Here is a 10,056-nt window from a genome sequence, read left to right as displayed (position 1 = left end):
ATTTATTTTATATATATATATATATATATGTATATATATACCTTATAATTTTTTTACAAATGTATGTTTTTTCTTTTTAAATGCGTATCTACCTTAGTCTTAAAATATAATGGGAGCAAACAAAATTGAACAAAGAAGCCTCAAAATTAGGAAATATGAAGAAAAAAAAATCTACAAATGAGCCTTTTTTTCTATAAACTGTGTAAAGTTTTTAAATGAAAAAGGTAAAGAAAACATGAATGAAGAAGCCTCTAAAATGAAGAAGTATTGAAGAAAGAAGAATCCGCACATGATTCGGGTTTCGGGACGATGTAACCGTGCAGCTCGGTTCGTTGTCGACGAAACCTGCAAAATGTGCGGAGAACACACCGCCTCGGCCACACGATTGCGTCCAGCTGCATCCTATTCCTGACTTGAAGCACTCGAACTTATGTCATCGTTTAATTAATTTTGTCTAGGTAGGTATATGAGAATTTTATAGTTGAAAATTTTTAAAGATTGTGATACATACGTGGGTATTAATATTGTAATATAATAAAAAAAAATATTAATTGCACCTAAATTTTTCACTTAGATATGGAAACAAATTATGAATGTTATTACTGAGGTGGGAGTTGACATCTGCAATTTCTGCAGGTGTCATCATTATCCTAAGTTTTCTAAATGTACTTGTTCTCGGTTTTTAAATAAATATATTTTCTTTTTTCAAGTAGGTCTGGTAGTGAAGAAAGGTAAAGAAGAAAATATAGTGTGGGTGTGTGTGTGTGTGTGTGTGTGAATGCCAGCTGCTTCCCTTCTCAAAAATACATATTAACCTGTGAATCTTCTTATAAGCATTGGACTCTGTGTGATCCGTAAGGGATAAGGATATCCGTAAGGGATAGTAATATCTGTATGTATGTGATATATTTACATACACACATACATACATATAATCACGTCTATATCCCTTGTGGGGTAGACAGAGCCAACAGTCCTGAGCGGACTGATAGGCCACGTTCAGCTATTTGGCTTTAAGATAGAATTGAGATTCGAATAGTGACAAGTTGCTAGCCTATCGCCTAAAAAAAAGAATCTCAAGTTTGTAAGCCTATCCCTTAGTCGCCTTTTACGACATCCATGGGAAAGAGATGGAGTGGTCCTATTCTTTTTTGTATTGGTGCCGGGAACCACACGGCACGTGATATATTTTTATGATCATTTTCTATAAAGCTTGGAAATTTTTTGTTCCTTTGGCCAACCTTATTTGGGTATTACTTACCTTGCTTTAAAGCGCTCAAACTTGTACTAGCGTCTTACAAATGTTATCTAGGTCCAAATTAGGTGCTTAATTTAATTTTAACCTCAAGTCAGGTACAAAACTTATGTCCAAGTATGAACATTGTTATTAAGCTTAATTATCATGATTTGTAATGGCCTTGTTAAACTTGATTTTGTTTGAAGGATCTAACGTACATAACAAAAATCTAATAAAATACCTACATACATAAAATAAATCTAACTTTCTTTTCAATCCAACTAAAAGAAATTTCTGTACAATAATTGAATATCCTAAGTCATTTTAGAAATGCCAAAGTAAGTTTGTTATCTCTTCACGCGTTTCAGTAGATACTGAGCTAATCTTCTTGTTTTTTGCGTATTAATAATGAAGAGTCTGGAGATAGACATAGGATACTTCTCATCCCGGTAAAAAGTACAGTTCCCGCGAGATTTGCGAAAAACCTGTATTCTCTTTAGGTGGCGATTTATTCGCGCATGTATGTGGCGCTAAATTCACGCGTGTAGGTAGCGCTAAATCCGCGCGAGCGAAGCTGCGGGTAAGATAGCAAGTATTTACATAAAACAAACTTAGGTAATAAAAAAAAGTATTAGGATATAAATTTGAAAAAATAACCTGTGCTACATTTAACGGTGACACTACACCGACCAGTACTCAATTGGACTCTATTATGTATTGGCCTGTATAGGTAATATAATCTATAGTGTCCGCAGTGGCATTTGAAATGACTGCGAAGGGTGATACTTCAAGATAAAAGAGCAATTTTTAGGCTTTGCGATTTTTATCTGCAATCAGCGATAAGGCGCTTTTAGCAGATGCGATGAATTTCAGTATATTATTTCGACTCTACCCTCCAGCGACAGCATCTAGTCTTTGTCCGAATGCTTAAACCGCTTCTGGTAATTGCATGTTGACGGCCTGGCTGTGACGTCATGCCGCCGTGATCACACCTGTGCCCCTCTTCACCGCCCGGGGATCCTTTATAACTTTTCCTTTGGTCTGCTTCAGCGCTCACCAAGTAACTCGCTATCCTCAGGCGGCTACCTACTAAATCTCGTGTCTATCGCTAACCCACAGTCATAAAAATATGAAAAATACCGTAAAAATATAAAAATAAACGTCACAGTGGCGCCCAACAGAACATACGGTTCCTTGGGATGGTTTTGTAGTTTCCCTAAGTTTTCTTCCTTTACTGTGTAAATTTTTAGATAGGTACTTATAGATCTCGTCTTTGATGATAAATCACGAGACACAAAAAATCGATTTGAGAATAATGTTTTGCATTCTTTACGTGATTGATATGTTGGAATTGCCGTAAATATAGTATGTATATGGAAGATTACCGAAATCTATGCTTTAAATATGTTAAGAAATTAATTTATTTTTCTCTGCTGTTATGGCGATTGTTACTTCGTCTCACATGGGAACATATATGTAGATAGTCAGGATACTGGGCCCAATACAGAGCCTTGAGGAAGTCCAGCCTTCATTTTATTGCACTTTGATTTGAAAAAAGCTATTTATCTTGGTTTTTTGTTTGTCATAAACACTGATTTTGATGTTCCTTCTGGTAAGAAGCGAGAATCTTTCTGAATACTGATTCCCCTTCCCGCTTCTGATTCTGTTCCAAACATAATTATTTAAAGTGTGTATTAAGAAGGGTGTTAATATTTTTGGATTCCTTACATTATACATAAAAATCACGCCTTTTTCCCAGAGTGGTAGGCAGAGACTAAGTACATCTTTCCTATCTTTCAAAATATCAGTTTGTGAATAAATACAGTTCTGGATTACAGACTTTAGAACTACTTTAGATCTTTATTATTTTTTCCGCGGAATCCACTACCAAGCATTATTATAGTATTGAATATTGGAAAGTTAAAAGAAACCTATTTGTAGCCTTGTTTGACCATGGGTAATTAACTATAATATTCATACATAGTTTTATTGAAAGACAAACCGACGAGACTGAAACCGACCGCTAAGGAAAAAATTGTTGTAAATATCTGTAGTTACTTCAATAATTTAACATTTCTGATATTTCTAACTTAGCCTTAAATTAGAATCTCGCCCTCTATCCTTGTACCTGGCTAGGGTACGCCTGTAACCATGAGTCTGAAGTATTTTGGTCGGTTAAAATGTGCAGTAAGTATCAATAGAATATGTTTAGCAGACTTCAAAAATCTGTGCTTGATTAAATACTTCTCATTTCTACTTCTTCTTGCGCAAAAAGATTTTCTTGCATAATAATGCAAATTCCATAACTCAAAACAACATGAACTTCGGACAGATGAATTCTGACCGTAACCGCATCCTAAAAGAGAATAAGGTAATAATACTATTAAATATTATTATTTAAATTTATTGAATATAATAATTTAAGTATTTATTATACCCATATTGTAGGTAATTAACTATTTTATATAATATATATTTATATAATATATAAAGAGTGCCGCGTGATTTCCGGCACTTCCAGATACACGGAATAAGACCACGCCATATCTTCCCATGGATATCGTAAAAGACGACCAAAGGAAAGGCTAATAAACTTGGGATTCTGCTTGTATATGACGTACTAGTATAAACGTGGTTAAATGTATGTATACATGCATAAGTCGTCGCCCATGATCATTTTCTAAATAAAATTTAAATGTGTATAGAGATTCAGTTTGCAATAGACGTTTTCGTTTCTGCGCCTAGATTTTAAAACGCTTGCAGGAATTATCACAATAGCCATCTATTTAATATTATCCATTATAAATGTAATTGTAAATACTTCTTCGCTTGAGTACTTTCAAATCAGTACCTACTGATGGTGATATTATTGACAGTGTAATAGCCCACTATAAGCCCACTTCAATACTTGCGGTATCGCGATATTAGGATCGTTATAATATTGATCGATGTAATATGCCCTTTTGATATATAGCTGTGGTAGGATTTGAAATTTAACCTGTGCATCATACTCTTTTTTCGGCCTCATTAACTTAGAAATCGAGATCAAACCGTATTTTGAGACTGCGTGTGTGAATCACAAACGACAAGAACGTTTTTAAGATAAAAATTACTAAATTGATTCAATATTATTAGTTAAAAAGAATTAATTTACAACTGAGAAATATTTGAACTGCTAAAAGCAAACTAATATGAAACTAATTTGAACTGAGAAAGAAACTTACGGCCTCTGTGGCGCAATGGTAGTACTCTTGTCTGTGACACCGGGGATTCCGGGTTCGAATACCGGTCAGGGGATGATGAGAAAATAACTTTTTCTGATTGGCCTGGGTCTTGGATGTTTATCTATATAAGTATTTATTATAAAATATAGTATCGTTGAGTTAGTATCTCGTAGCACAAGTTTCGAACTTACTTCGAGGCTAACTTAATCTGTGTATTTTATCCCGTATATATTCATTTATATATATTTATATTCGGTATTAACTAATGATTATCTAATTTCACCACAAACCAATCTCAACAATACGTCATAACAGGTACAGCTGACAAAGGCATTCTATTTTATAGATATTGTACAGATTTAAGGATTTTCATGTTTGCTTAACTTTTTCTTATTGGCCTGGGTCTTGGATGTTTATCTATATCAGTATTTATTACAAAATATAGTATCGTTGAGTAAGTACCTCGTAACACAAGTCTCGAACTTACATCGAGGCTAATTGTGTAAATCTGTGTAATTTGACCCGTATATATTTATTTATTTTATCATTAACAAATTTTCAGTATAATTATGCAACTAAAACTTTGTTTAAGAAGAAAATCATTTTTAACCTATAAAAGTAAAATTTCTAATTTTCGATATAAAATTTTGCTAACTGTAATCAAACGTTGGCTTGCAATCCAAACCCTGTACGTTTGATCCCTTTATTTATTTATCTTCATTAGGCATATAACATGGAAAGGGTGGATTTTTACAGCTTAACCCTTGTAAGAGTCATCAAAATTTAAATAAAAAACAACAAAATTAATAAGATTTGGTCCGAAACTTAGTTCACGTGTCCACCGCAAATCCCACAAAATCAAATATTTTTCAATACAGCTGCTGACTTCAAAGTTTAGGTATCTGCTGGAGACGTAATATAACTTCTGAGTAAAAAGAAATGTACAAAACGTTGTCTAAGAATAAGGTATGCTTTTATAAGAATATTAATTGAACAAAACAAAGCTATCAATCAGTACCTATAATATGAGAATTAACACATAAGGCAAAATTGGCTAAAGGTCGAATGTTCGTACTAAAAATATTGTGTTCCGTCCAAGGACAATTGTTGTAGTGCGTAGACTTAATCAGACATAAATGATATTTTCTACGAACGAACGAAAATGGAGCAAAAGATTTTAAAAAAAACTTAGGTATTGTTCAATATTGATTCCCAATTTCTATTATCTCACTATTGAAATCCCATTAAGGTTAAAATTGGATGGCAGGGAAAACAAAAACGGAATTGAGATCCCATATTGCACATATCCCGAATGTCAATAGAGCCTTTAGTTTATTTTGAATATGCAAGTGATTTTTTTTAATTTGACAGGTGAGCGAGCACGCCTTACTCCCATCTATTGTGTTGTAAAAGTATCGAAATTGAACGAGCGCAGTCCATTTGGAGGCTGTATGAGTCGACAATAACCGGCCGGCCATTCGTTTCTCGCTTTCTGAATATCCAAATCATTTTTCCACGATTTCATTGCATTTCGAGCGGTGCCATCCGCACTCATTCTGGGCCGGGCTGTTCGCTGGTATCGCCGTAAGTTAATTATATACGCGGCATCTGACGTTTTATTAACGTCATGTCTCGTATGCTGCGTGCAAACCGGATTTCATTCGTGATACTGACTTAAATACTAAAATATTTTAATCCACACCAGTTCAGTTATATGGCTATTAAAGCGTTAATTGTGTTTCCCGGATTATTGGTTCCATAATAGTGTTTAACTTGCAATAGAACAGAATCTATTGAAATGTAACAATGCATATTAGGCGCAGTACTGTATCAATTACTGAAGTCTGATTGGTCTGTGATTATGTACGATCATGAGACTTAGACAGCTATCAGTTCAGTCTCACATTGACAAATAGCTGACGGCGGCCAGCCTTGTGGTCCCAGCAATAATGGCTCTGTATCAATGCAGATCACGATGAATGGCCATCATTAGCCTTCGCCAACTGTGATCATCATTTGCATCTACCAGTACGCATCATTTCACTATCATAATGCCTAATACCAGAATGTGACAATTGAGTCCAAACCTGCACAACGACACATTATAAACTAAATAGGTATTTAGCATTTCTGTCTGAGCATACGTATGTCATAGAATTAAAGTTGAACATCAAGTATAAAAAAATTACATATAGGTACGTAAACTAACGTTAACTATTCTTTATAAAAATCTACTGATAATAATAGACCTGGGATGGGCACTACTGACGAAAAGGCTTATACAGCAATCGCCTACCCGCCGATCACGAAAGCAATCCCGGCGCGGTATTTCTTGTTCTATGACCAACCGCAAGTCAATCGCTGTGATAATAGGAAACGCCGCCCTAATACCTGCATACCTACGTACGTTCATACATACAAAAACAAATCTAAAAATCGCTTTTTCCCGGAGGGGTAGGCAGTGACTTCATCACACCATATGCCACGATCTCTGCATACTTCTTTCGCTTCATCCACATTCATAACTCTCTTCATGCAAGCTCGGCGGTTTCGGTTATTCTTGACCTGACCCTTAGCCAGGTCGTCCTTTAGGTATTTGATCAAATAACGTTCTTCTAGGCCTTCCCACTCCAACCTATCCCTCCACGCTCTCTTTGTATACATACAAAAACAAATCTAAAAATCGCTTTTTCCCGGAGGGGTAGGCAGTGACTTCATCACACCATATGCCACGATCTCTGCATACTTCTTTCGCTTCATCCACATTCATAACTCTCTTCATGCAAGCTCGGCGGTTTCGGTTATTCTTGACCTGACCCTTAGCCAGGTCGTCCTTTAGGTATTTGATCAAATAACGTTCTTCTAGGCCTTCCCACTCCAACCTATCCCTCCACGCTCTCTTTGTATATTTGCTTAGTCAACCTGCTTTCATCCATCCTCTTCACTGATCAAACCATCTTAACTTACCATTTTCTATACCTGTTACTACATCTTCATACTTATATCTAGCGATAAACTCTTAAATACCGATTATTTGCTGCTTTTTTACAATATAATAAGGTTCTTCATTTAAATATGCATGACTAAACGAGCAAATGGTAAAATCATAAACCATCTTGCAGTAGGATAGTAAATTGTTATTTTTATTTAAAACAGTGCAGTAGCAATGATAGAATACAAACTAAAAACTTGAATCCACTAAAAAACTATACACTTTACATCTGACATATATATAATCATGTATTTACCCCTTACGGAGTAGATTCAGCCAACAATCTTCAAATGACTGAAAGGTCACGTTCAGCTATAAGGCTTGATGATGAAATTGGAAATTAATCATTCGCGTAATAAATGTTACCCACCTCAAATTAATTGATTTAACCTTTTGTCAACATTGTTAAGATTGTATACAAATAAAGTTAAATAAATAAAGACTTGTAACACTACATTATACCAACAATCGCACTCACCTGCAGCTTTGTGCAAGTATGTAGTTATAAGGAGATCTCCTCTACTCCCATAACCAAACTACGAGAATTATAAAAAAGCTTTTTGGAGGTATGCCCTAGCAAACCTACTCAAGCAAATTCCATAACAATTTTAACATTTGTTAATACAACACAAGAAAGTTAACACACAGTTTTTTGAATATTCGTTAAACGATTTAGACTGAGCGAAATTTTCCGCACTTAACTTTTTAAATTGAATAAAAATGCAATTTCGTACAGATTGCCCTTTTAAAAGGCATCATAGGACTGGCATACAGGGGCGAGTTTTAGTTATTCGCGGGTGCACACCGCATCTGTGAATGGGGTCCAACGAGTGCACGCGCACGTGTATTCCGTGTCACGAATTAAGTGGAACACAGATGCGATACCACATATTAAACAAACACAATGGATTATTACTGAAATTAACTCAAATATTTTTTTTTTAATGTTACTTTTATTGGTATTTTCTTTTATTCTGCCCCAAATTTGTTCTACAAGAAATAAATTTCTTATATTTTCAAATAATTGATAGTTAAAAAAGTTTATGAAGTCCAAAAGGACTCTATATGTTTGTCTATATGTTGTCTGTATGTTTTGAGAGTCAAACAGTTTGTTACCTAGAGTCCATAAATTTTATGGGTGGATTTTAGTCTAATTTAGTCCAGCATTTTTCCAATTATTTTATTGATGATTTAATTGTATGGTTTATTTGTCATGAAAATCACCAATACCTTTTTTCAAACCTGTAAGCCAAGGACAAAATATTCAAATATTCGCTACGGGACCCTAAAAAGCTCAGGTTCTGTTCAACTCATATTTTAAGGCCATATCACCTGATTCACCTACGATAGGCTGAATGCAGAGCATGCCGTCGTCCAATTTCGCGCGCTAAATTGTTCATAACGGAAGTTCATATCCGGACGTCGCCCGCCATCGCTCGGGGCGAGATTAGGCGGTAATTACCATTTCCGGTGAGAGCGGACATAGACAACGTTCGAGAAGAAGGTTCCTCCTCAGAATCGTTCCGCATTCGACGCCGCAGGAAGGAAACATTCCTGTAACCGAGTTTGCAACGTCGGATCTTACTGTGCGTTTTGTTATGACTTACTGTCTTTCCCTGTTGCTGTCTGGGGATAATACCAGTATTTCCAGTCATATTTTTCAAGCAAGACGTTTACGTCACAGCATAATGTACAAATGTAACTTTTTTTTAATGAGATATTTATAAACATTACATTTTCAAATTTGTTCTTTTTAGACTGGAATGAAATGAAAGTTTAAAAAACGGAGTAATTTTTTAGAAGATATTTCTTGTCGTTTTATTTTATTACTAGCTGTTGCCCGCAACTTCGTCTGCGTAAATTTCGAATTTGTAGGCAAACTCATGCCTTGAGTTTATTCAAATGACGATAACTTTTTTTTAGTGAACCGATTTTGATGAAACAAACTTTAAATGTTTTTCTGAGTTAAATCAAAACAATTGGTGAAGTACTTTCGGAGATAAGCGTAATCATACATACAGACACAGACAAAAAAATTAAAAAAAAAATTTGCTTTCTTTTATTCATTCTAAGTGTCCCTCTATCCATTTCAGTCAAAAATACTAAATGTACAGACAAAACATTTTTACTGTTTTATTATATGTATAGATAATGTGGAACTTAAAGTCAGTAAATGAAACAGTTTCGGCCAATATCAACATAAATTACTAACGTAAGAACCAGTGCCTCAAAAAGATATACCCTTAAAGAGTTTTGATTGTACGCCTTTGTTATACCAGAACATTTATTTGAGGCTGCTTTCCCAGACCCGTAAATGGAGTGTATACCATTACCGAGTCGGAAAAACTGATTATGTAAGAATTGAGTGGAGCGAACAGAGGTTGCGTTGCCGTGCGGCGCGCGCGCTGCCTCCGCGTTATTCAATAAGCGAGCAGCGAGCCGCCTAATGAAACATATTGAACGTGTATCGAATCACTTAGCCGGTGCGCTCCTGCACTCGCTTTTTGGGGCATGTCAACAAGCCGTAGGTGAACCCTATAAATAACATTACGGTGGAGTCTCGTTTTAAGAGAGACAATAAATTGAATTAACTCCGCCAACTT

The sequence above is a fragment of the Amyelois transitella genome, chromosome 6, assembly GCF_032362555.1.
Source record: "Amyelois transitella isolate CPQ chromosome 6, ilAmyTran1.1, whole genome shotgun sequence".
In the NCBI taxonomy this organism is placed as follows: Eukaryota; Metazoa; Arthropoda; class Insecta; order Lepidoptera; family Pyralidae; genus Amyelois; species Amyelois transitella.
Note: the sequence above shows the minus strand (reverse complement) of the source record.